Source organism: Peromyscus maniculatus, chromosome 15 (assembly GCF_049852395.1).
Source record: "Peromyscus maniculatus bairdii isolate BWxNUB_F1_BW_parent chromosome 15, HU_Pman_BW_mat_3.1, whole genome shotgun sequence".
In the NCBI taxonomy this organism is placed as follows: domain Eukaryota; kingdom Metazoa; phylum Chordata; class Mammalia; order Rodentia; family Cricetidae; genus Peromyscus; species Peromyscus maniculatus.
The window spans coordinates 12118775-12142663 of NC_134866.1; the positions used below are offsets into that span (position 1 = coordinate 12118775).

General features: G+C 45.7%; 1 protein-coding gene across 4 annotated transcripts in view; it reads left to right on the plus strand.

The window, feature by feature from the left end:
* Positions 1–23889, plus strand: part of Trio (trio Rho guanine nucleotide exchange factor) — a 317034-nt gene that overhangs the window by 16242 nt on the left and 276903 nt on the right. The gene's annotated exons all lie outside the window — the stretch shown is intronic.

Below are 23889 nucleotides of genomic sequence, written 5' to 3' on the forward strand. Positions count from 1 at the left end.
GGGAGCTTGACAGAGTTGGAAGATAACACAGACACTCACTCCGTGCGGCCCGTTGTTTCTGGTTTTCACCATGACTACAGAGAGTGGATAGGTGCTAAAAACACTCCACACTAAGGAAAGGATAATGCTGTTAATGTCACTTAAAAAAACAAAACCAAAAAACCTAGGTTTGAAGCACTGGTCATTATAAATATAGCTGTAGGTTCTTATGTGCTGAACATATTTAGAAATCTTTTTTTCTTTTTTTGGTTTTTTGAGACAGGGTTTCTCTGTGTAGCTTTGCATCTTTCCTGGAACTCACTCTGTAGCCCAGGCTGGCCTCGAACTCACAGAGATCCACCTGCCTCTGCCTCCCTAGTGTTGGGATTAAAGGCATGCGCCACCACCGCCTGGCATATTTAGAGATCTTATAGGCTTTCCTGCATTCATTCTCATGAGTTTTACTGTGTGTCATCCATCAATAATTATTTGCTAAAGGAACGAACAAGTAATTTTTGCAGTCTCCAGACCTTTCTCCACTGCCGATGTCTGGCTCTGGGTTCCTGTCGATTGCTCCTCTGCCCATGGAAGGGCCTTTTGCTTCTCTGTTCTGTTTTTCTGCTACCGGATTCCCATCTTCTCAGCAGAGATCCGTAGCCAGTTAGCTTGCCTCTGTTGGATGTAGTAATTCTTCTCTACAGTAACCCATTCAGGTGATTCTGTCTTTGGACACTTTCCTGCCAACGATAGAAAGATTGTTTTAAAGCACTCGGGAGGCAGAGGCAGGTGGATCTCTGTGAGTTCGAGGCCAACCTGGTCTACAAAGTGAGATCCAGGAAAGGCTCAAAGCTACACAGAGAAACCCTGTCTCGAAAAAACCAAACCAAAACAAAACAAAACAAAAAAAAAGCTTATCAGAATGCCTCTGGGAGCCCTTGACTAGCTAGCATGTAGGAAGCCCTGGGTTTGAATCCCAGCACTATATAAAATCATAACTTGAGACTAGCCTTGGCTAAATGAAACAAAAGCCGCCACCGACCGTCACCAAAACTCATCTGGAAAACAGTTTTAACAGAAAGGCTCAGCCGTTAGAGTGAGGGAAGTGTGGGAATAAGCCAGGCTTTCTTGGGTGAACATGACACATCCCTTGGCGAAGTTGGCTGGGCTGCCTGCTAATGGGTCTGCGGCAGAAGGGGTCAGTGCCCGTCCCAGGGATTAGAGGGAAATTGTCCCGATGTTGGGATGCCTGACTTGAGAGGTCAATGGTGTTGTAAAAGTTGGTGGCTTTGTTGTGTCTGCCTTTCCGCAGAGTACTTAGGGAAGATCCAAACAGTGGCCTCTCAGCTAACCAGACCACTGTTAACCTTTGCTCAGCCTCTTGCCCCCCTGGGGTTGGTAGGACTCGCCTTTCCACTGGGTCGTTCCCTTGTTACTCGACGGGAAAGACGTCCGCAGTGTGTGTTCGTCAAATGCCCCCTTTTACACATGGCTCCATATCCTGAAATAAAGGTATGTTTACATGTCGAGCGACTTACAAAATACCAGCAGCATATAGGGCCCCGGAGAACTGTGCATCAGGCATAGGCTGAGGCAGGATGGACGGCCTTTTCATGGTGGTCTGTGGATATGCAATGGTGAGGTCCCTGGTTCCCAGTAAACAAAGGACTGTGAAGAAAAGTGGGTGAATTCCAGTGGTCACTACAACCCTACACTGCCCTCTTTAGCTTAGCCTCCCTGTGGCCATGTTTTCATTTTATTTTACAGTTGTCTATCCACCATTCGTTTTCAGGCTCAGGGTTTCATCTACTTTTCCAAGGGACTTTCCTCATTCAGGAGAGTGATTCACCCACAGGTCACTCTCCTGGCCTCTGCCCTTCTTAAATGCCTTCTCTGCCAGGAAGTAAGCTTTCCCAAGAGGCCCCAGGCCCTGTAAAAAGTTGTCAGAAACCCCTCCTTGAGAGCTGTGTTGACTCTGCCTGGTGGTGTCATTCTTAGGTCTGTGCCTGGGTGTTCTGGCCTCCAGAGGTGACAAGGCAACAGAGTGGCCAGGGGCTGCTGGGCGCACCCACGCACTCGAGCTTGCTGAATGCTTTTCTTCCCAGGATGAACACTTTATTTTTATTTTCTCTTAGTGTTTTCTTTCTCCTGTGTTTTTATCTTCTCTCTTTGACCCTGGTAGGTCACCTGATCCACTCATGCATGGCCAGTCACAGAGCAGGGAGGCAGAACGAGGAGGTCGTATGTCGTGGCCCCCCCCCCCCCCCGAATTTGGAGAGAGTACTGAAAAACAGTGATTCTCAACCTGTGGGTTGCGACCACCACAGGGGACAAATATCAGATTTCCCGAACATTAGATTACTTACATTTCGATTCGTAACAAGAGCAAAATTACAGTTACAAAGTAGCAATGGAATAATGTTATGGTTGGGGGTCCCCACAACATGAGGAATTGTATTCAGGGGTCGAAGCATTGGGGGGGGTTGAGAACCCCTGCTAGAGTCGGCCAGATTCTGTGTCAGCCCCTCAGCAGTCATCAGCCGGGAGGAGAGCTGTGCCTTCTGGGGGCCGCACTCTTCCTCCCCTCGGAGTCTGAACGGCTCCCCCTCCTCCTGTCTCTGCTCCTGTGCCTGTCGCCTGGCAGTCGCTGGACTCACTGTCTTTCAGCTTGAACTTACCTCTTTAACCAGTGTTACCGGAATTACAATTTGCATTTGTTATGATCCTGGTGAACTTGGTTTAGCACAGAAACCTGATGGCCGTCATTTTTTTTTGGAGTAATTTAGTCCCTTTTGTTAAACTGCATTATTTCTTGAAAATGATTTTGGCTCACCTCTGCCCGAGCACACGTAATTTCTCCTTGATATTCTATTTCCAAACTGTACTTGCTGTTGAGCGTGAATCTCCTCCTGTTTGTGCCCCTGGTGCTCGGGAATGAGCAAGGGATGTTGTGTTCCCGACCTGGGGGGCCAGTTCCCTTCCTGTCTTGGGAGTCAGGTGTTCAGTGGTTACCTATTGAATCAGCAGACTTGGGCAAAAGTCCCAGACATTTTATGGTATGATGTCTGTCCTCACTGCTAAAAAATTTTGTGGGAGCAAAAGAAAGGAAGAGAGAGTGAGCGAGCGATCATGTTCTTGTAGATGCGGAGTTCAGGGGGAGGCTTAATGGAAGATTGGTGGAAAAATGTCCCCTGCTTGCTTGTTCGTGTTGCCGCTGGTGACCGGCTTAGTGCTGTTCACTGCTGCTAATGGGTTACAGTCCTGCCCTGTGCCAGGGCTTCCGACTCTTGATTGGCAGGTGCACTGTGGACCTGATTGGTCTTTGCTGATTGGTCCTCAGGGTGGATCAGTCACAGTGAGTAGGTTGTGGAGAAACCTCTGTTACCAGGTTTCCTTTGAGATTTGAGCTCTCATTGCCTGGGGCTGTGTTTTGGGTGTCCATGTCTTAGTGATCACATAGCGGACAGGTAGTTTTAGGGAAACAGTAGCACTGCGAAGATGTCTGAGCTCTTGGAGAATATTTTTATGGGAGTATGTTCTATAAGTCAGTCAGGAACGTTCGAGGCCCTTCTCTGTCTTCCTCTTCTTTGCACTTTAGTTCCATATCTGGGACTTCACCTCACCCTGCCTCTCTCCCTTGAGGCTTTATTTATGTCAGTCCGAGAGCAGGCCACAGGGCCCGTTAAAGATGCGCGTAGATGTGAGGCCAACCCAGTTCTTCTCATAAGTAGGTCATGTTGTTTCTACTAAGTAGGATTTCAAAAACTCCTTCAAGAAAAAGTATTTTAAGGAGGAGTGACCAGCATCTACTCTCCACCTTGTTTATGGGACTTGCCAGGAACATGGTGGTTTCTGGGAATGCGTGGGGGAGCAGGAACAGCCACCTGATTACCAGGGCCTCCTGTGTCCACACCAGTAGGCCAGGTGGTGGGCCTGGAATGAATACCTGGTCCCTGGAAGTAGGTGACTTCGAACGGGCACTGTCCCCAAGGAGTGTGTCGTGGACCTCTCTCTCTCTCTGAACTACGAACTCTTGCTTTTCCCGGTGACTAGAGAACAACTTAGATCTTGCAGGTCTTCCTGAATGAGCCTTTTATCTGCAATGCCAATCATCTGGTACTAGTGTATTCAAGCCCTCGTGAATCAGGAAGAAATTACAATAGGATTTGTCAGCCAGTCCCCTAAAGAATCCTTGGGAAAATTTTTAGGGTTCTAATATTTTTAAAAATTGCTAGGAAGCCTGACTAGCTATGGAAAGTGGCTGTGTTCACAGGTGTAATATTCATGACTCAGATTAGCAAAGTGCTTTATCATTGGTTCGAGGGCTGGGTCCTCAGGTGTCATGTGTCTGCCTTGTAAGTGAACTTTATGTGTGGTTTACAGAGCAGAATGCAGGAGATATGCTTTAGGAAAGTTTATATGGCCTCCCAGTAGGTGCTTCTCACTCAGGTGAGTCCCTGAGAGGTTCTCAACATATACCATCTTTTAATTTAGTTAATTAGTTAATTATTATTTTTTGATTTTTGTCTTTTTGAGACGTGGTCCCACTATGTACTTCTAGCTGTCCTGGAACTCGTTGTGTAGACTAAGATGGTCTCAAACTCTCGAAGATCTGCCTGCCCAAGTGCTGGGATTAAAGGTGTGCACCACCACACCCCACACATACCATCTTTTAGAAGGTGGTCATTCTCCAATGGATTTGAGTATTTTTAAAAATGTATTTGGTTTTTAATTGTGTGAATGTGTGTGTGTGTGTGTGTGTGTGTGTGTGTATCTGTGTGTATGTCTTGAATGTGTGCAGAAGCCTGAGGAGTCCAGAAGAGTAAACCACTTGAGTTATTAGTAGTTGTGAGTGCCCTAATGTGGGTCCTGGGAACTGAACTTGGGTCCTCTGCAGTAGCAGTCTGTGTCCTTTTTTTTCCTTCTTTTTTTTTTTTTTTTTTTTTTTTTTTTTTTTTTTTTTTTTTTTGCAACAGGGTTTCTCTGTGTAGTTTTGGTACCTGTCCTGGATCTTGCTTTGTAGACCAGGCTGGCCTCGAACTCATAGAAATCCGCTTGGCTCTGCCTCCGAGTGCTGGGATTAAAGGCGTGCGCCACCACAGCCATTCTTAACTGCTGAGCCATCTCTCTGATCCATGTCCATGGATTGGCCACATAATAGCAATGATATAGTTTGGTATAGAACTATTCATTTTCCCCTTATGGTTGATTTCAGGAGGGCTGTGTTGATTTTGTAGAGTTGCCAGCCAACTTTGTATCATTGGGGCTTTGCTTTCTAGTGCTGTGCATATGTGTGCACATCGTGTCCTCCCACTCTTTCAGCTGCTGGTCACTTTGATGGTGGGTGCCATGGTTTTGCTGTGTTTGCAGTTTGAAACACTAAATTAATGTCACTGTGTATGAGTATCGATCTTTTACTCCAGGGATAATGTATTGAAATACAGAAGTGTTGCTTGAAGTGTCACCAAGAAACCCAGGTCTGTCTGGAAGTCCTCCTAGGGCGGGCTTTGACAGTGGGTTGGGGAGGAGCCGTTCTAGAGGGAGGTCTCTACAGCTTCCCAAGCCTTGGCTGATGGCCAGCTCTGAAGGCCGGCCAGTGTCCTTGCAGCTAGTGTCCCCAGAGAATCGACTCAGAGGTAATCTTGGTCACCACTGCTGGTCGAGTTTTGCTTTTTAGCTGTGTTATTTGAGGTGGGTGCATGGTTTTCAGTTTCCTGGCCTTTGTTTTGGGCAGAATTGGAGAGAGCTGTCCTGGCCTGCTTGTGTTCACCACCTCTGTTATAATTTCAGGGGCACCGTGGCCGCCTTTTTTGTTTGTTTCTCCATTTTCGATGGAAACTCTCCCATTTTCATTTTTATCCTGCCTTAGTTTTCTGTTACTGTGATAAAACACCCCGACCAAATGCACCTCGGCTTACCACATCGCAGTCCATCACGAAAGGAAGTCAGGGTAGGAACTCCAAAGCGTGAATCTGGAGGGGGTGCTGATGCAGAGGCCATGGAGGAGTGCTGCTGACTTTACTGGCTTGCTCCCCAGGGCTTGCTCCTCCCGCTTCTTAAAGCATCGGAGACCAACAGCCCATAGTCAGCCCTCCCACATCTGTAATCAGTCAAGAAAATGCACCCCCCCCCCATTTTCTCAATTGAAGTTCCCCCCACCCCAGTGACTAGCATGTATCAAACTAGCTGGTACCTATACTGTGTCCTTCTTCCTGCAGATTTATTTTTTCACAGTTCAAGAGTTGCATTTTTAAGACCTCTTTCCTCTTCATTGGGTGTATGTGAGTCTCTTCCTCACTGGGTCCAGATTCCGTTAACAGGGCTAAGATGAGTGGTGTGTAGAAAGGCGGGAAACCTAGGTTGTGTTGTGAGTTTGCCTCGGAGTCTCCGAGAGGAAGTTGCCCTGTTTTATAAATTCTTACACACTGGCTTCCCTTGTGAGCAGTTATCAAGCCTTTGACGTTCTTTTTATTACACTGGAGTGTTTGCAGTATTCTCATAAAACACGTGGTGGAATGCAGCCTAACCTGTTTGTTGTAATTCCAAGCGCAGTGGTAAGAAAAATGTTTCCAAGTGTAATTGTAATTTCTTTTATTGGGTTTATCCTGAGGTTTTTTTTTGTTGTTTTTTTGTTTTTTGTTGTTTTGTTTTTTCTTTTTTAAAAGAGGACCACCCACCAGTAGATTCAAATCTATCTTTGGAAATTTGAAAGTCATGGCATTTTTAGAACTAACTTGAAAATATCTGTAAGTTGATAATATTTGCATAATATAATCATGCTGAGCTGAAGAGTAGACTTGGGTAATTAAAACATTTAAGAAAGGGTTTATTATTCAAACCTAAAGGTGGGCAGTTTTCACAAAGCAGAAAGCTGGTTCAAGACTCAGGGCCCAGCCGATGTAACAGAAAGTAGAAGAAGGTACCAAGAGCAGAGCGAGGCAGGCGGGCATAGGGCACTTCGTGGACACTTAGGAAATCATCTCTGGAGCTCATTCATAGTCTAGGGTGAGTATTCCATATGTCAGACAGATGGATTTTCCACATATGCCAGACTGATGGATGGACTTTCTGTCTTTGTAACTTGTCCTGGGAGGCTTTTTGTTTTGTCTCATATTAGTCATGGAAAAGTTGAGAACACCAACTCTTTGTGATAAGTTTATAAGCTAAATAATATTTAGCTTTTTTCTCTCTTTTTTTCTTTTGCAGGAGAGAAAGCATAGTAGTTTGGGTAAATTGTGATGAGGAATTTTTGGTTTTGTTTGCAAATGTGCAGGTATTTTGTTTTTCATCTTTAACTTTGTACCATTATCCTTTGATTTAGTTGCTAATTAAACAGTCTTTACTGCTCATTCACTCAAGGCATTTGATGAGACAAAGTATGGCTAAGTAGTCAGTAAAACTAAGACATCTAATAAAGTGGATTCGTGGCCCTTGAAAGGAAATACCATATATTGGGTGTGTAGGTAGAAAATTATATTTCCAAGTTTATTTGTTTTTGTGTATGAGTGTTTTGCCTCCCATATATGTCATTATCACATTCATGCCTGGTACCTGTGGACAGTTGGGAGATGTTATATGGATGCTAGGAATCGAACTTGGGTCCTCTAGAAGAGTAGTCAGTGTTCTTAAGTTCTGAGCCGCCTCTCCAGCCCCCAGAGAAATGTTTTATTACCTTCAACTAACTGCATGAAAATATTAAAATGAAATTAGTACAGGCCATCTACAAGGTAACACCTAATCTCAGTGGTCGGTGATACTGTTGAAGATGACATGGCAGTGACTGTCACTGGTGAGGACTAGTGGAACTTGGTGTCAGCATCTCAGTTCTTAAATGGTATCCAGCGTTTTCTATACTAGGATACCATGAAGTTACTTTGGGGAGAGAATTGGAAAGTCTTAGAAACCTATGGTATTAGTGATACTAAGAATATTCTGAAGGTACAACCAAGCCAGTATTGCCCAAGAAAACAAAAACTCAAACATTTGATTTTGACTCTGCCATTTTAGATTTTTGGAAGTTGCTTACAATGCTCTTCCTGTTTATTTAGGTAATAGTATATCCTTCTGAGGTCTTTGATGTAGTTGAAGACTAGATAGTTATAATTAATTTTCCTTTGTTATGATAAAAGATAAATTAGATATGAAGCTTTAGACTCACAAATATAGGATAGATAATAGAATATTTTCTTTATTTTTTGCCAAACACAAATAGATTAGATATTGTAACTATAATTCTTGCTTAATTACTGTTTTATTATATGTAATTTTACTATGTTAAAGTTAAAACTTTTTTTTTTTGATTAGACAGAAAAGAGTAAGTGCTATGGATGTCTTTTTGTATGCTGTGAATGTGTTGCTCTGATTGGTTGATTAAATAAAGCTGTATTGGCCTATGGCAAGGCAGCTTGGAGGCAGACAGAAATCGAAACAGATAGACAGGAAGAGAAAAGGCAGAAGGGAAGAGATGCAAGCCAGCTGCCCAAGGAGCAACGTGTAATGGGACGCAGGTAAAGCCATGGAACATGTGGTGATACATAGATTACTAGAAATGGGTTAATTTAAGACATAAGAGCTAGCTAGCAAGAGGCCTGCCATAGACCATTCAGTTTGTAAATAATATAAGCCTCTGTGTGTTTACTTGGCTCTGAGCAGCTGAGGGACCGGGCAGGACACAGGAAAACATCCGACTGCATACTACTTCAGTGTGCATGACCATAAAGAAAGAACCAGTTTTTCTTTAGCAAAAATTTCATACATAGCAAATTACTGTATTGTTGTAAAAGAAACAAAGTATTTTATGGTAGCTTGATCAACAGCACCATTACAAGGAAAGCCTGTTGATGCTGCCTTTCATGATGACCATAAGAAATCTCTGCTTTTTAGCAAAACTTACAGGACTGTAGTGTTTGAGAGATTCTAAAAATACAGATTTTAGGTAAGGCGAGCTACACAAGTCAGCCAGCTCTACACTGTGTGGGGTCATGAGGCACAGGTGGGATAGAGAACTGGGGGTGGCACAGCTGGAATTGTCCACAGTTGCAGGCATGCTGCTGCAGTATGTGTTTTTAGTAGGCTACCAAATAGTTGTTTCAAACAGGACTGTTGCAAAGGGTTCCTGGGTTTTGTTGCTGCTATTGCTTGGGTATTTTTTTTTTAGACTTGAGCTTCTCTGATTAAAAGATTAGGAAGTGAGAAAAGGAGGGTGTAGGAGAGGGAAAACAAGATGACCATAATTAGGTTTTGAATAAATGTATAACCAAGTAGTATTCAAACATTTTTTAAAGGATTAAGAAGTAGGAAATGAAATACACTCAGAAGTAGCAATGCCTGGACAAACCTAGCATCTTGATTTAAACTGAGCTAAATTACAAAGTCACCAAATTCACTGTTGAAGCCAGTGACAGGAACCCTGTTGTCTTGGACACAATGGCTCCTGTCTTCTGGGTGACAGTCACCCTCAAGTGGCAGTCAGGGTTGACCAGCATGCAAAATGAAGCCCTTTCTGTTGCAGAGCCGGATTAATGGAGTGGAGCACTTAACAATGGCTGATTGAGCCACAACACTGCCCGGCGGTTAGAGGAGTAACAGTGTCAGTGTGTTGACTGCACAGTGAAGTGCAGCACTGTGTCCTTGCAGCAAAGGACCCTTGAAGAGCCTTGGGTTCAGCTAGGCTGCTGGGTTTCCGAGTAGGGCAGTGTGAGCAGTGAGGTTTCATTCTACATCTTGTAGGTGAAAGTATAGATCGACAGATCATGGCCGTGTACAGCATTGAGGCAGGCGTTGTATCTGTGATGCTGTTGGACTGGCCCAGAATGGGTTCCGGGAGAAATGGCCTTGATGGGATTTGTGGAGATGTAGGTGAGATGCAGGGTCACTGCAACCTGCATTGTGGAGTGCAGCTAGCCTTTTGAATGGCTTTTAAATCTTTGCAAGTGACACGCCATCCCCCCTCTACCAACCCCCCCCCCCCCCCAGTTACCTTAGATGTTTACCTTAGTGATGTTTTCAGCCAGCTCTGTGAACCACTATTAAACATCACCATTAGAAGGAGAAATCAGGTCACTTGAAGGATGTTAGGAGAATCAGGTGAAAATCATTAGTGTTAGAGGCGCTCTGCATTTCATTTAAGAACATCGTTGTGTGACAGCCAGTACACCATCGTCATCCACTAATACTGATACTTTGGTTTCTTGTTTGCTTGTTGGAAACTGAGAACATCAGCACTGAACTAAATATTTGGAGGCTTTGTTTGGTTACCACGTGTCAATCAGGATTTTCTCTGTGTCTGACTGGTCCCCCAGTGCTGGTCAGTTTAAGTAGAGGCCGCCTGTCATCTGTGTGTCCTGGTTGTGCTATTAAAATACATTACATTGCTGAGCACCAAACACCAGGGACACTGGACGGTTCTGGAAGGCTTCTTCTAGGGAAGTGAAACAAAGGAACGGTTGCAGATACTGTAGCATTGCCAAAGGATAGATTTTTTTTCCCCCTGTACTTTTAAGAAAGATCCACTTTATAACGAACATTGCTGAGTTGTGGAAAAGCTAGCGCTGGCCTCCATCAGACCCTGCTGATGGGTTACTGGAGGCGGTGGGTTATTATTTCCCAAGTTGAGAAGATGTACATGTTCCACAACTCCTGGCACTGACTCAGTAGATTCTTGGTTACTGCAGTGGAACTGGAATTTAGGTAATCCGAGGGAGGGAGCTGGCAGCTTTGCCTCTGGCCTGGAGGAAGGCTGTGAGGGAGGGGCTGGCAGGCCCTTAAATAGCTGCCTAACCTTGTTTCTGTTTCCTGTTGCTCTGTGACATTCTACTTTGCGCCAGTCAACTTTAGCACACTTTGTGGTCAGGAAGGATGGACCCACAGCTCTGAACACTGTCAGGCTGTCGACTCTTGTTGGTTAGGAGGAAACACAGCACACTGGCTGCCACAGAGCTTCGGGCGCCCCTGTTAAGAACCCATTCATTCAGAAGGAAGCTGCGCGCATACCTGTAGCTGCAGGTACTTGAGAGGCAGAAGAGGGAGAGTGACGTGAGCCCGGGTGTTATGTCTAGTTTGGATAGTTAAGTGCGACCTGGTGCCAGAGCAGTGACAGCACAGTTCCCGAGCCTGAAGACAGATGGAGTGTGGAGAGTAGGCGTCTGTATCTGGAGTCAAGATCCAAGACAGGAGAGACATGAAGCAAACCTGTGCTTTCCGAGTTTCTAATGGAATCGAGCGTTTCTTGCAACTGCAGATCTAAAACAGTGCTTTCAGCGGTATCTCAGGCTTGCCCTCCGTGGATATCGTGGTATTTTTCAGATGATGCCGGCTATGGCACGTCTCAGAATGTAAGCTCATTTGCCACTTCAGAAATTTAGCAATCACTAAACGGACTGATCTTTTTAGTTCACGCACTAATGGAATGTACACTATCATAAAATCTTTTGACTATTTTTAAAGATGTAATTGGGCTTTTCTTTAAGTTTCTGTTTGGTGCTGGCTGAGTATTCTGAGAAGTGATCTCTATTTTGCTACACTGCTACTACCTAGATACAGAACTCCTGGCAGAGTGCTCTTTGGGGTCGAGTTCACAGTGTTATCTCTATGGTTGTTAGGAGTCAAGTGTTTTCTAGAAGTTTTCAGCTTTGTTTCTATTTTTTCCTACTTCTTACTTAGAACTCTGCCCTTTTCTACACTTCATACTTTGTCTTTCAACATCTTACAGTAGACCCCTTCTCTGTCTTTTGTATAAATTCTATATTTGGAGGCTCTGATTCTAGACTGTGATATGTTAGAATATTCTAGTATATTTGTACATCTCGGTGTAAAAGTTCAGCTGTGCAAGCGTGGTATGTTTACACACCTGTGCTTCTGAAGCTGGGGAGTAGCAGAACCCAGATGCATGGCCACTGTGCTCTATCTAGGCTATTTATGTATGTATGTATGTATGTATGTATGTATGTAGCCTTGGCTATCTTAGAACTAACTGTATACCAGGCTGGCCTTGAACTCGGAGAGATCCGCCTGTCTCTGCCTTCCAAGTGGTGGGATTAAAGGCGTGCGCCACCGTCACCTGGCTACCTGGGCATTTTAAACAGCCCGTTTTATCATGTTGCTAGTTACATGACTGTTTGGATATGCACATATGTAATAATGTAACCCACCTCTGGTGTAGGATATTGAAAATCCACTTATGACTCAGCAAAATTTACTGGAGTCATAGAAATGGATAGGATGTGTGGACCCCAGTCTGGGTTGAAGAGACACCCCTGATGGCGGAAAAACATTGTGCTATGGCGCACAGCTACAGCCACATCCTAGTCAGTGTCTTTGTATCAGAAGGACTGACTTCTAAAGGTCAGAGATCAGTGGATTTGGGAACAAGAATCAAGCATGGTTTTCATTTACAAATACATGTGGGCTAAGGATAGAGCTTAGTGGTACTTAGCATGCGGGAAGCCTTGGATTCAACCCCCAACAATGCAGACAGACACCCACCCCCAACCAAAACCAAACTAAACCCCAAACAGCTTAAGCTAATTCCTTATAAAACAGGACTTAAAAATTCCACTTTATGCTTCATAGAGGTTAAAATTTAGAAAGATTCAACTTTTCAGCACTAACTTTTTCATATTTCCAAGCAAATGAGAATCACATACTTAATTCTTATTTATAAGACAGCCATTTGAAAACTTGTGTTCAACTTCTTTATGGAGCATTAAATAGTCGGTGTGTGTGTGTGTGTGTGTGTCTCTGTTGGGGTGTGTGTGTGTGTCTCTGTTGGGGTGTGTGTGTGTGTGTGTGTGTGTGTCGGTGTGTGGACACTTGTGTCGTCTTGTGAATGTGGAGGTCAGATAACTGTTGGCAGTTACGGATACTGAGGCAGGACCTGTCCTGTTTCTGCTCTTCTGTGTCCTGCAGGCTGACTAACCCCATAGCTTGGTTTTCCTGTCCCTGGCTTCCATCTATTCTAGGAGTGCTGGGATTACAGACCTGTTTGTCTGTCTGTCTGTTTTGTTTGTGGGCAGGGGGTGTGTTTCAAACTCAGGTTCGACAGGCTTGCACAGCAGGTGCTTTTTACCAGAGGAAAGTCTCCCTGTTCCTGCCCTCCAACAGTTTACACACCTGCAGGACTGGAAAGGAGACGGCAGACCTTAGATTTAGTATTTGCAAGGATAATTTCAGATCAGCATGGACAGCCAGGTCAGCCTTGTGTTCAGGCCATTCTGAAATTTACTTGTTTTGAAAATAAATTAATGTTTGCATTTCATGTTTGAAAAAAATATTTATCAATAATCTGCCACAATTAAGTAGTATTGCTTTCAACTTACATTTTGCAAGCTCAGTGCTTTCAAAGTTCAAAGGACACATTAATTAATTTTTTGTTTTGTAATGATAGGAAGTTGAGCAGATAGTATTTGAAATCCCTTGTTTGTTTTTGAGAGGGTCTCACTCTGTAGCGCTGGCTGGTGTGGAATTGGCTTTGTAAACAGGATGGCTGGCATTAAACACACAGATCTCTCTACCTGCCTCTGCCTCCTGAGTGCGGAGACTAAAGGTGTGTGCCACTGTGCCAAGAGGAAATCCCTTCGTTAGGGACAGTGTGTCACACAGGTCTTAGTGCCTGGCGTTTCTGTGCTTAAGCTGACATCTGTCCTGCAACGTTCCACTTGAGTTCTGAGCCGTCCTTGCTTGGAGCCTCTGCCCTATAGTCTGGGAGATCACCTGGCGGGAAACTGAAGAAGGAAATAGAAAAGTAAAAGCAGGTGAGAGGTGGAGGAAGGGCAGGCTGTGAAAACCTGGTGGGACTAATCGCTTTGCGCCCCAGGCAGTCTGAGCTCTGGGCCACTCACTCCTGTCTCCTGCTGGGCGTCGAGAGCCTGTTTCTCCTGGGCTGCCCCTTGAGGATGGCTTCTTCCTGTTGGATACTGAGAGCTTGTCCGCATGAAGGAGGGCTTTCGGAGCAGCCTTATGCAAATCTGAGGCTTGTCTTAAGTTCCTGTAGGCCCATGATTACAGAAACAAATATAAGTTCTGCTGTCAACAGTTTGGCTCAGTTTCTAGTCTGCTTTTGTCAATATAGTCTGAATTTCCTATTTCATCCTATTTAGTAATCTAGACCACCGTGGCTGTCTGCATGTGTGTGTTCATGTGTTTATTGTGTTTGGGTGTGTGTTCATTGTGTGTTTGTGTTTATGGATGTTATATGTAGCTGTTTACTGATACTTGATATACATGAACTAAAGGCCTCATGCTTTACCTAAGATTGAGCCATCTCTTTAGACCCTTTTTAGTTGTTCAATAGTTATTCTACCAAATGATTTTCCAAGACCCTGGAATAATTCTTTTCCCACCTAAAAAAATAAAATCTTCACAGTGTCTCACCAGAATCTCAGGCAGAGATTCCATTCGGCCTTACTGCTTTAGATTTTCCAGACAGAAGCCATGGAGTTGGATGTGTGATGCTGGGACCGCACAAGGGCTCAGATCGAAAGGGAGGCCATTCATAGGTGACGCAGCGGGACTTGGAAGGGAGAAGAAAATGAATGACCTGCTGCTGTTTGCGGAGGTTCGGTGCTTGAGTCGGGGTTAGTCCTGTGTGCTGGCCATATGCACCCAGCCTAAAGTGCGCAGTACTTAGAAAGCTCCATGCTCCTGGGTGGTGGGAAGGTGACAGATGTTCCTGTCTAGTGCTGATGTTCACCCCTGATTACTAAGCTGATCATGTGATGTATTGTCCAAACAGAGATGCTTCTGAGAATGAAGCAGGGTGTTGCTAATTATTCTAGAACAGTAGATTTAAACTGGATTTGTCAAGTCTGGGTGGATGGTGACTCCTTAATGACCCAGTGGGTAGAAATGGAGAGTCACACTAAGATATTTATGACTCAGTGACAGTTTCTATGACTTATACTCTCTCTTGGCCAAAGTGAGGCTGGTTCAGTCCTGGACACATGATGGTGTGGACAGTTGACCAGGAGTGGGTCAGAGACATGATGCTGAGTCAGAGACTCAGCCAGGAGCGTACTGTCTGAAACCGGACCTCCAGTACATTGCACGCCCTCTTTACCCAGCTCCTGGAGTGGTTGGATTGGTTGTTTTGTGTGTGAGCTAAGTGTGACTTGAGCCCTGAATCAGGATTTGTCAGCACTTGAGACCTGGCCTGCTTCCTAAGCTCCTTCATGAGAGCAGAGCCAAGGGGTCTTTGTGTTCCCTCCGCCCCCACAGGACCACAGGGGGAGCGGGCAGAAAAGGCTTTTTCACTGCAGGCCGGGAGAGCTGGAGGAGAGAGTTATTTTGGCCACTATCCCTGACTGCCCCTGGGCAGCCTGTCAGCATCCCTGCCTGGATTTCCCCCAGTAGGCTTGGTGCCCCAGCATGACAGAAAGTCCTGACAGTAGTTAGAGTCCCCAAATAAAACCCTGACAACTTCTTTACTGGGTGTTAGAGAATTTATTCCATACTTAACTGTTTGCAAAATTAAACTTAATAATAAAAAATATTTTTTAATCCTGAGAATTCTTATATTAGTTAAGCATTCATACAAGCTCATCAAAGTAATGTGTGCTAAGACATCTTTTTTTGTTCCAGTCTGGATTATGTATATATTTTATGCCTATTTGAGTTCCCTTGAGTGGCAAAGGTGTGTGCTAGCACATCTCCAGCTAGCTCTTATGTAGATGTAGAAAGCTCTGTGAGTTACATTCCCCAGGTTTCTGGCACCGACTTGCAATAACCCAGATAAGAAGGTGGTTCTATGCGAGTATTTTGAGCCTATGTGGCCTGGATTTGCAGACTTACCATTGCTTTCTGTTTGGAGCCTCCTGTCCTCATTGGCTGAACAAAGGCTGCTTTGAAGGAATGGGGCAAGAGGGGATGGGTGACCTTAGTGCCTTCCCCTTTGTGACCGTGATGAGCGGATTGCAGCAGACGGCACTTGTGCGTGTTCCTACCCGAGTAAACACGCTCACAGGTGTGCTTTTGGAGAATCTCCTCCTTAGTGTTTATAGATGTTTGCCACTGAGCCGTCTCCCCAGCTCCAGTCCTCGGCCTCTTCCCTGTTTGCAGGGTACCCAGCTGACACAGCCTGTGTAGGACCAGGCCCAGTGCACTGTGCATGGTGCACAGCTGTCTACTGTGGACCACAGCCTCAGCCTCAGCTTCCCCAGCAATAAAAGATGAGGCTGGAGAGAGAGAGGGCTTAGTGGTCGAGAACACTCTCTGTTCTTGCAGAGGACCAGAGTTCGGTTCTCAGCACCCACATGACCATTCACAACCTCTTGTAACACCAACTGAAGGAGATCTGAAACTCACTTCTATGGCCTCTGTGGATAGTCACATGCATGTGCACATACAAACACACATATGCCATTACATACACACACACACACACACACACACACACATTTCATATATATATGCATATATATATTCTTTCTCTTTCTTTCTTTCTTTCTTTCTTTCTTTCTTTCTTTCTTTCTTTCTTTCTTTCTTTCTTTCTTTCTTTCTTTCTTTCTTTCTTTCAACAAGACAGTTTATTTGAAGAGGACAGGATGAACGTTTATTTTCTACAGATACCAGGTTATCCTCAGGTGCCTGGAAATGTGTCTGAGAACATTGTGAAGGAAAAGCCCTTCCAGGAGTTGGCACAGTTGAAATTGCATCAGTACCTTCCTGAGGGTTTGGCTTTTAGAGGACAGAAGTTAGAGTGTGTCGCCTCACCTGATCACAGACCACACCAGAGCCTGGTGTCCCCGCTCATTCTCTGGCACCTGCTCTTCAGGTCATGCCAGAACCATCATTCTGTAGGTTCTGCATCTAGAGAACTATGGTGGCCCTCAAACCAGGTCGCGGATGGCCGCGATGGGAGTGGCGTGTTTCAGCAGGGCACCTTACCTGGAAGTGCCCGCAGTGGCTGCAGGGCACCTGCAATGCAGAAATTCTTACGGTGGGACATTCAGCGCCTTCCGAATACTCCAGCTTCTCCCTTTATCGGGAATGAGACGAAGGCTGCAGCCAGATTCCGAGTGGAGTGGACAGCACGAGAGGCAGGAGGGGAAGCAGAGTGCTCAGGCTGTCAAGTAGGCATCGCCAGAACCCCTTAACACTGATGGTTGGTTACTGGGTATGTGCTGTCGATGTACGGTAAGAAAGGATTTCACCTTTCTGTGACCCTGCCTCTGTTCCTCTAATGTGTGGCCGCTGCTCCCTCCCTTTTAGAGACGAAGAAATAGAGTCAAAGATACTCGCTTACTCTGTTGCTAAGGGCCATAAGGCCAGTAAGTGGAGCTGCTATGGGCGCTAGACTGGGCCCCAACTCAGAAGTTTATCACATTTCTTCTGCAAATGTATCGTCTTCCTCAAGGTTTACTCTTTGGGATGGCTGAGCCCCGGGGCATGGCTGGTGCCTGGAGACCCATGATGCAGGTCCGTGTCTGCAGGCTCCAGCCTTGCAAGGTGCCACGGAAGCAGAAGACGCTGAGCTTTAGACACACTGGACAAGATGGGCTGTAGTGCTCGGGGACCCTGCGAGATTGTGACTCAGTGTCCTCTCTTTAACAGCAGTGCCCAGTAAATACAAATAATAGTGTCAATTAATTCTTTAAAAATACTGTCTCAATTTTTTGGGCACACATGTGCCAGGAAGTATGGAGGTCAGAAGAGGACCTTGGAGAGTCAGTTCCTTCCCTTCACGTGAGGCCTGGGGATTCAACCTAGCTTGTCAGGCTGTGGGCAGCTTTCCCTGCTGGGCTGTCTTCTTAGCTCCAGGGGGTATCCATTTGTAGATTAGAGAAATTCAGAATAATCAATACATCCCCTAAGTCTTGACATGTGATCATAGCCAGCAGGTGAGAAGTCATCCCCTCAGCGCACATACAAACCATTACTTGTTAGATCTTTCTCTGACCTTAAAAGAAAATAAGGCTTTCTGGCCAGATATCTACGGAAAAGAGATGGGTCAGAGGACAGTATTCAACAGTGCTTCTTAACTGTGAGATTTTCATTTTCTCTCTTCATACAATAGGCTTAATTTCAAACTTGTTCTGGACTGACCTCAGCTGCCGCTCCTTCATTTGCCAAGGGGCATTTGGGAACACAGAGTTGCCAGCCCCCATGCCTCACCTTTCAGACTCCCTCGGGGTGGGTGGTGTTCTGTGACCTGAGGGAACCTGCCACCCACTAGTGTTTAACAGTCACTGTTGAGTTTATTTTCACACTAAACACTTAAAAAAAAAAAAAAAAAAAAAAAAAAAACTTGATCTGAAAGGCAAGGTTTCTAAGAGAGAGAGAGATTGATTCCAGATTGAAAACCTTCATACTTCTTGTTGCAACTGTGCTGTTGAAGCATAAGCATTTCCTAAGGGCTGTGGATGGATCTGGAGTGAACAGCTGGCCAGAGAATGCCGCCTGTTCACACAGTGGCTTCCCTGTCTACTGAACCCCCAGCCTGCAGTGACTGAACGCCATGCAGAATTTATCCCGGGGGATTGGAAGGAAATGTTTTTGTGACCAGCTTTGCCGCTCACCTTAGCAACAGCAGGTGAGGTTGGAAGGTTGGAGGGAGTACTTCCTGTGCTCAGAGAGACAAAGGACTGTCGTGAGGCTGCACAGGCATGTTGGTCCACGGTTATCCAGCCATCAGGCCCTAGACCTTCAGTTCTGCTGTGCCTTAGGCTTTGAACAGCTGTTTTGTTTTTTGTTTTTAAACTGAGAAAACTCTCAGGGTCCATCCAGCATGCAGAAACATGCTGGCATTTGCCATCTGTTAGTTCTTTTATAACTCAGGGCCGTGCTGATGTGGGATAGTCCTATTTCCCTTGCTAGCCATTCGTTTCTTAATACAATACATGGATGCGTTTAGAGGAAGGTGCACTTCTCAGTCTCTTCCAAATGATCCCAAGGTAAAGTCTCCCTGCAAAGCTACGTTCTTTCCTGTGTCTTTTCATTACATGCCGCGTATGCCAAACTCTTGGTGTGTGTTCTTTCTTGTGTCTTCTCACGACATACCACGTGTGCAAGGCTCTTGGTCCATGTTCTTTCTTATGTCTTTTCATGACATACCATGTGTGCAAGGCTGTTGGTGCCTCAGCAAAGAAGCTGTGAATTATGCCTGGGGAGTGAAGGTAACCCCTTCGGGGCTCGTTCACATGGTGCTGAGCTTTTCAGTGTGACGCAGACCTGTTACTCCGCCTGGAAGAGCCCTGTTCTGCTGTGCGGTGTTTGTGTGGGGCAGGCATGAGTGGCCCCTAGAATGCCACTTTCCCTCCAACCCGGCTCCAGCCCTTGGTGCCACAGCCACTGGTAGTGTGTAATTCACATTCCGCAGTCTTTGTGCAAGGGACCCAGGTGGCCTCTGATTGGCCAACAGCTTCCAGGGATAAAGCTTGTTCATAATTGAAAATAGTCACATTTTTCTGTGGGCTGTTGGGCACTGTTATTTTTCTCTCTATGTAATTGCAGAAAACTCCTGGGAGGTCTTGACTAGATGATATGCACCAACAGGACGAAGTCTGGTTAAATGAGAAATCGTGTTGTTTGGAATTTAGAGCCGTCAGCTGGCTGATCTTACCTGAAGTGACTTGGAGTGAACTTGGTGTACTTTTGTGTTGTGTTTTCAGCGTCGAGCTTCTGCCTCATGGGCCCTCTGGTCTCCATACTGAAGACTTTCTGTGGCTCCGCACACAGGGATTTCAGCTCCTGGATTTCTGTAGTAGATGGCTGTGAAACTTAGTAGTCACCAGCACTTTCCTGAGTGTATGTATATGTATGTCCTTGTCTGTAACGGAGGCCCCTGGTAGCTCGGAACCTGAAATCTGTTTTCATCCTTCAAAAGAGACTTTTTTGATGTGTTCACATTTCTCCATCCTCCAGCAAAAAGCTGTTAGTAAGTATGCTATGGTTTGCAATTTGTAGCATCCTGAGTGGCTAAAAGGCTGGGCAGTGGTGGTGCACACTTTTAATCCCAGCACTCGGGGGTGGGGGTGGGGGGCAGAGGCAAGCGGATCTCTGTGAGTTTGAGGCCAGCCTGGTTGACAGAGCTAGTTCCAGGACAGCCAGGGCTACACTGAGAAACTCTGTCTTGACCCTCCACCCCCCAAAAAAAATACTGGCTAAAGTGCTTGAGATGGAAAAAAATGAGTAATTAAAAGAAAATCTTTGGAAATGATTCTGAGGTAGATGAACAGTGGGGTCCTGGCAAAGCAGGGTAGGGGTGAGAAGAATGCAGCCCAGGGCTGGTTGGGATGTTTGTTTTTCTGTTGTAAAACATACTTGAACTCTGCTGTAGCACAAAGACCTCAGAGGCACCTTCCCCCTTTGCAGGGCCCCTGAATTCTGAGCATCCAGGCAGGATGACCCTGACCCATATTAAGCCCCCCCCCTTCTCTCCCACTCTTGCGGGGGCTGATGCAGGGTGCCAGCACAGCTGACCCCGGGGAGGTCTACAGGGGAACTTGCTCCTGTTCTGTTTACCCAGGTTGACTCCCAAAGGCAGTTGGTGAGGACTGAAAAACAAACCCGAGAAGACACTGACTGCACCTGCCTGCCTGTGGGCCTGCCCTGACTCAGCCAGCATCTCTCTCCAGTCGGCCACTGATAGCAGGGGTGGCGGTCAGTGGGCTCCCGGGCCACGCTGGCCTGGTGCGGTCCTCTGCTCACTTGCCACCTTCTTGCCTGTAGAGATGCCTCCTGGCTGAAAACCTGGGACAGATTGGGGGGATATTGCCGATCCCATGCCAAACCAAAAGCAAAGGGTGCAGAAGGATCAAAAGATTGGTGCACGCTATTGGGAAAAACAAACGGGGTGAGGGTCTCTACCACTGAGTGCCCTGCACCTGAACTCTGTCCCACCTCAGCTTAGCTTCACATGGACCATCAGAATCATCATGTTGTCTTGCTTAAAACATGAGTGTATATTAAATAGTTGTGGCTGTGCTAGGACCTTTAGTCAGGGATAGAAGTGTGCTCTGTTTGTTTGACAGTGTATAAGGCCTGTCTGTAATTCTGTAAACTGCTGTCTACTGGTGTTATATTTATATTTGGCATAATGTACTTAGGATGTTCTGACAGACTAAGCCAGACTGTGGAGTTAGGAAACAGTGCCTCTGTAGACAGCCTAGCTGTAAACTCAGATCTGATTGCCTCTCTTACAAATGAGTTGCTTTCTCTCCTGGGTAAAGTGGAACAGCCAACTTGCATGGGGGTCTTTGGTCTTTGAACACTGACTGGACAGACTGAAGATTGGAGGTAAATAGGAGGCTGTGTGTGTGTGTGTGTGTGTGTGTGTGTGTGTGTGTGTGTGTGTGTGTGTATGTGTGTGCTTGAAGATCTCAACCTGTAATCACAGAAGACTCTGTCTTGAGTCCTCAGGCTGGGAAGAGCTGCTGCAACTGACTCTTGGTTGTGCCGTAGTAAATAGTGTCAAAATATTTTTCTGGGCAGCTTGGTGCCAGGGTGTTTGGAAAAACTTGTAAAATCGAGTTTCAAGAGGCAGGCCTCATTAGCACTATTGAGTAGTGTTTAAATGTTGACAAGATTCCTGAGACCATTGGAAAGGAAACTGCAACCTCAACCAAGTGTGACATTTTTAACTAGCCCTTGGTTCTTAGCACCACTTGGCCTGAGCTGGAGGAGCAGACTTCGCCCATGTTTTTCTTGCCTTGTCGTCAGGCGTTCAACCTCCACACTGGCCTCCCGACGCTCAAACATATTCCTTTTTTAGAAATAAAAGTACCTGGCCTCTGTGATACATAACTATGAGTCATCCCGTGGATATTAAAGAACTATAAAAATATGCTTCAAGATAGTTTTTCACTTTGTTCCAGAGCACAGTCTAAATTTGGACTCAATTGAAATGGGGTGGAAGGCTGGATCCTTGGTACCCATGGGAACATTCTGGTTGATGCCTTCTTTGAGTGGCCTGGCTAGGGATGGATGGGGAACAAGCAGGCTGAGCTCCACCTAGACAGCCATTGGGTGGTTTACATTCAGTTCTGGATAAAACAGCCCCTAATTCCTAACAACAGGTGTTATGTGCTGTGCTCGTGGCTCTGTCATACCTCGTTTTCATGGTGGATAACTCCGTGTGTATTTGAAGTTTTATATTAATGTTTGGTAATACTCAGGCGTGATGGACTGAACACAACTGCTTAATAACACCGAGAAATGTAAGTACAGGAAAATCATGAGATGAAGATTCTTGGCCAGAGCAGCCCATGGTGATGACTAGGGAGCTTGGAGGGGTGACAGTTTTGGTCTCTCTATTACAGATCTCGCATACTGTCAACAGGGACTCCAAATCTAATCCCAGCCCCCACTTAACAAGGGAATAAAGACTCCCAGGAAGCAAGCTGGAGCCGGTTTGGTTTTGTTGGTGGTTGGAGCTCTGAGGCACTGTTGCTTCCCATGTGTTATCATGAAATTCTGCTGTGGGCCTGCTTCATCCAGCTCACTCCCCACGGTGTGGTATGAGGCCTGTCATAGTTCGCTCACAGAGTGCACCTGTGAGTCAGTGTTTTGAAGATGTTTGCACCAAGAAGTGTGCACAGTGACCCCCGCCAGCTTGGGCAGCTCAGCCTATTTGGCGTTTTAAGGTTGGTAACATAGTGAGCATTTGTAATGGGCTTCGGCATTTACAGTTGTGTCTTCGGTGAGTTCTCCATAGAACTCCAGCTGTGGAAGAGGTGATGCCAATGCTGTGCCGCGTGAAGTGTTCTGAGGGGTTGTTTGTTAGACGGATGTTAACTTTGGGGGTGTCTGACTCCTAATGGGATGCATTTGCTGGAGAAACCATGGAAAGAAGAGACTTCAGGAAGGAGGAAGGAATTACTGAAGTAATAACAGGAAGGCTGATCCCTCTTACAGGGACCAGTGTGTCTTATCACTGGAGTTTTCATCTGGGACTGAGCTGCCGCCTCCTCCCCTCGGCTAGCTGGAATCTGCCTTTGCCTCTTGCCTGTTATACCTCTGTTCTTTTGCTAGCTGAGGCTCGAACCTGAAACCTTTGATTTACAAATGCAGATTCCCTGTGTGTGCTCTAAGTGTGAAGTTGGCGCGCGCGCGCGCACACACACACACACACACACACACACACACACACACACACACACACCAATTCTAAAGAGCGTTTTGTGAAGGACGAGCTCCACACGATGGGGTTCTGTAAGTGGTGTGTGACGCCAAGTGACCTTACAGTAACCAGGATGCTGCTGACCCTGCTGCTTCACTACATATTCATCCCCATTTTACACTCAAGGAAGCAGGCACCGAGAGCCTGACTCAGTAGCCCACACACTTGCTTATGGAATGAGATGGTGCGAACCTAGTTCTCTGTCTTGCTTTGAATCATTTAGCTTGACTCACTAGTTTTCAGAGTGGCAGACATGAGTGTAAATACATAATTTGGCTTTTGTATGATCACGAAATCAGACCCACACCATTATTTTCCATGATAATGTGAAAATCATCAGTTCTAGTGTTTAATGTTCTCTTTCTGGTTTTGTTTGTTGGTTGTTTTTTTTTTTTTTTTTTTTTTTTTGAGACAGAGTTTCTCTGTATAGCGTTGCTTGTCCTGGAACTTTTTCTGTGCCAGGCTGGCCTAGACTTCTTAGACCTGCCTGGCTCTGCCTCTGAATGCTGGGATCAAAAGCGAGTGCCACCACCACCTAGTTTAACATTCTTTCTTAATTTTCTCTTTTCTACATGCCCCATTATTGATAACCTACAAATAAACGCAGGAAGGAAAAACAGTTGATGCTGTAGCTTTTGGTTCTCTTGTGTTTTCGTTCCTCACCAGTTTCCAGGTTTATGGACCCATGTTGGGTCTATGGAGTTTGTCTTTTTGTCCCGGGGAGGTTTGGGTCTGGAGAGGCTGATGATGTAGTTGAAGCTGAAATGCTGTGAAGTGAACACTTTCATAGGTCTGAGGAC